At 40.8% G+C, this 3371-nt stretch overlaps 1 non-coding gene across 1 annotated transcript; it reads left to right on the forward strand.

The window, feature by feature from the left end:
* The first annotated feature begins 1059 nt into the window (after positions 1 to 1059).
* On the forward strand, positions 1060 to 1166 carry LOC138257569 (U6 spliceosomal RNA). Its single transcript, XR_011198382.1, has one exon. It is a non-coding gene; the product is annotated as a U6 spliceosomal RNA (small nuclear RNA).
* Positions 1167 to 3371: the final 2205 nt, after the last annotated feature.

The raw sequence follows: 3371 nt of genomic DNA on the forward strand, positions 1-3371 counted from the left end.
AGCGGCCTAGACTCCTCGCTGGCTTCCAGCCTCCTGTCATGCCCTGGGTTGGCTTCAGAGACTAATTCTGCTCTTACAGATTATGTTAAAGTGTGTGTCGGAAATGTTACACTTACAACTTGCTACTGTGCAATTATCTACGGACCCATTGCTTGATGTTTTACAATCCTGACCAGTCTACTGTGGAGCCAGTCCTTCCTTATTGTGAAGCTCTTTATGATATCCTCTTGGGAGTTAGGACCCAACCGGTTTCTGATCCCTGTGGAGTGCTCTATCTCACAGACACAGGCCAGCCCTGGAGGATCCGTCTTGCCTCCGGCAGCATCCAACTACTTAAAGCTTTATGGTGAGAAACTGCTTTGGCTGCACATAGTTTTGCGCAGGTTCCTCCTGTCCCACCAGAGCGAGAAGCCAGACAGATGGACGCTTCTGGTAGACAGATTTTCACCTCATCTAGTTCTGCCTTGCGTTCAGTCAATACTTCCTTTGTCCTTGCTCACTTCTCCCATGTTTTGTGGGCCTCAGTTGAGCACATTTAGCCTTTTCTGCCTGACGAGGCTAAAAATGCTTGAATGCCCGTTGTAGGGGATGGTCAGCAGGCTGCCAATCTTAATATCAGATGTGGTATGGATACCACAGATTCTGTTGGAAGGATTTTGGCTTCTTTGGTAGTGATGTGACAAAGAGCATGGTTGAGTTCTTCCACTTTCTCAGAAGTTGTGCAGGCATCTTTACTTGATATGCCTTTTTAATGGCACCTCCCTTTTTAGCGCGCATGCCAACAGGACTTTACACCACTTTAAAGATACTCATGGTGGAACTCAGTCTTAAGGCCTCTTCATGGTACGGAGTCTTCCCCTGGCTTGGTTACTTTGTTCAGGGGCAGTTGTTTTTTCCCCTGTTGCGCTTTTTTCTACCGCCCTTTTAGTGGTCTGCTTCTTGTTTACGGTGTGACACCCGGCGTAGTGTTCCTGCTCCTCACAGCTGCTTTTCTTCTTATCATGTTCTAGCACTCAAGGTGGTGTTCCTGTGATGAAGGTGTTGTGTTTCTGTTTACAAGTGCTCACTTTGGCAGCACATATACTAAAATTGGAACGATGTAGAAAAGATTAGCATGGTCCCTATGCAAGGATGACATGCAAATTTGTGAAGCGTCCCATATTTACATGATAGTTTCATTATTCTTCTGACCCTGTTTGGATTTACTGCCTCTAAAAAGGGTTTTTTTCTGTTGTACTCTGCTGATAGGCGGGTTGCACAAGAGATTGCACTTTCTAAGGGGTTCTTCCCCGTGTTGGAGTTGCTTTCAGTGCCTGCTCTTAGGAGCAATTGGTGTATTGGCCTTATTGGGAACTTGCTTAGAGCTTCTTATGGGAGTGGTATAGTTCCTTGTGTCAATAAGGACTCTACTAATTCTACTAGCTGTTCTTTACAGATGTCCTTATATATATATATATATATATATACAAAATATATATATATATATATTCGCACAAAAAACAAAGGTTACAGGGGCTTTATAGTTAGGCTCACATTTTAAACATACAAAACCATAGAAATTCACCAGTTATAGTTAGAGTTACCTCAAGTAACTATAACTGGTGCACTAAGGTAACTATAACTCGCGCCCTGCCATGCACAGGTATGTGATCAATAATTTTACTGTTATCAAAGATGTTATGAGTGCTATGGGGTAATTAGCAGTGTGTGGGGAGTGCATGAGTTATAGTTACTGGAGGTAACTCTAACTCTAACTGGTGAATTTCTATGGTTTTGTATGTTTTAAATTTGAGCCTTACTATAATGTCCCTGTAACCTTTGGTTTTATAAGTGAATTCCTTTATTTTTTTGTTCTATTTCCTAACTAAAATATCCCTGCAACCTTTGTTTTTTCAGTGAATTTCTAGGTATTTTAACATATAGTAATTTTCATTACTATATGCTAATTCAACCACCACCGCACATAGCCTGGGGCAAGGCCCTCAGCCCAACGCCCTGTAAACACCCAACATTGCCCGATGCACGGCCTTCGCCTGATGATAGCAGGAGTTAAAACAGTATTTTGTTTGTTTAGATTCAGTTTATGATATTTTTTTAATGAATATTTAGATTATTTGGGGCCATATAATTAATAATGAATGAAACGGAATCTAAGAGAAAAGTGGCATAAGCAAATTTTTGTATTGGGGGTTTGAAGGTCCATGGGAGGTATTAAAAAAAGATTTGTAATATGTTTTCGAAATGTAAAAATTGCAAGTTTGCAGGATATTGTTTATTAGCTGACTGATATATAATAGTGGGATGATAATCAGATCCCCATGAAGTTAATTTAGAGTATAATTATGTCAAAATTTTATTTTATTTACAATCGCTTATATATTTTAAGACGGCACTGATATTTTCGGTGTTTGAAGTAGGAGTTTGGACGTCTTGTCCCTTCTTTGCTTTTATGATCACAGCATGTTTTATAATGCACATTTGCTTTGTGATGGTGGTAATGTGAACAAGACCAAATGGTCTAAACGCATCATTTGGGATATTAAATTCACCACTGATGGAAGTCCGAGTGTGCATTTTTCTTGCTTGGAGAAGCGTTAATTGATATTCCAGTTGCTCCACTGGCAATGTGCTACCTTCTCAGGATACCAGTCATGGAGCTTGAAAGAAATATATGTATATATCCTTGCAGCTACAGAGCTATTGCACAGTGGATATATCTAGTCTCTCATAGTTACACATTGGACAGGGCAAGTGTTCCATTCTGCCAATGGAGCAACACTCAGTTATTCTTTCCATGCTGTTAATATGCCTATTTGTTGTTTCCCCTGCCCTGCTCTTGTAGGTTTGGGGCATTATCCTTTTGTGTATGGGATCTTGTCTTTATTTTCCTGTCCCATTAGGGTTTTTTTCCCTTCTTGGGGTCCTTCCCACTTCTGTGTATGTTTTGGCTGCTATATTCAGGCATTTTATGTGTAGGATTCCAATCTGAGCATTTGCTTCATCCTTTCTATGTCATCTGCAAGAAGGTACTCCTATTTCTCGTCTGTCGGACATTTACTCCTTCTTAACCTCATATTGTTTTTGTGTTTAGGACTGTTGTCCACGGATACGGACATTCACATTTGGCCTTGCAGACTTCTGCAGGTCTGGTGTTCGAACCTCATTCTGGGGGCTGTAGTCAAATATACTTTATATTTCATTTTTGGGTCCACATATTGGAACACTTTCTTATACACTGGCTGTCCCCAGAATCGTGATGTTAATGTTGGTTTCTATCAGCAGGTGGTTCTACCACCTCTTTTTACGTTTAGTCCGCCAGCATTAACTTTCCTGCTTGGCTGGCTTTTCTTTCTTGAGGGGTGTACTCTCTC

The sequence above is a fragment of the Pleurodeles waltl genome, chromosome 1_2 (genome assembly GCF_031143425.1).
Source record: "Pleurodeles waltl isolate 20211129_DDA chromosome 1_2, aPleWal1.hap1.20221129, whole genome shotgun sequence".
In the NCBI taxonomy this organism is placed as follows: domain Eukaryota; kingdom Metazoa; phylum Chordata; class Amphibia; order Caudata; family Salamandridae; genus Pleurodeles; species Pleurodeles waltl.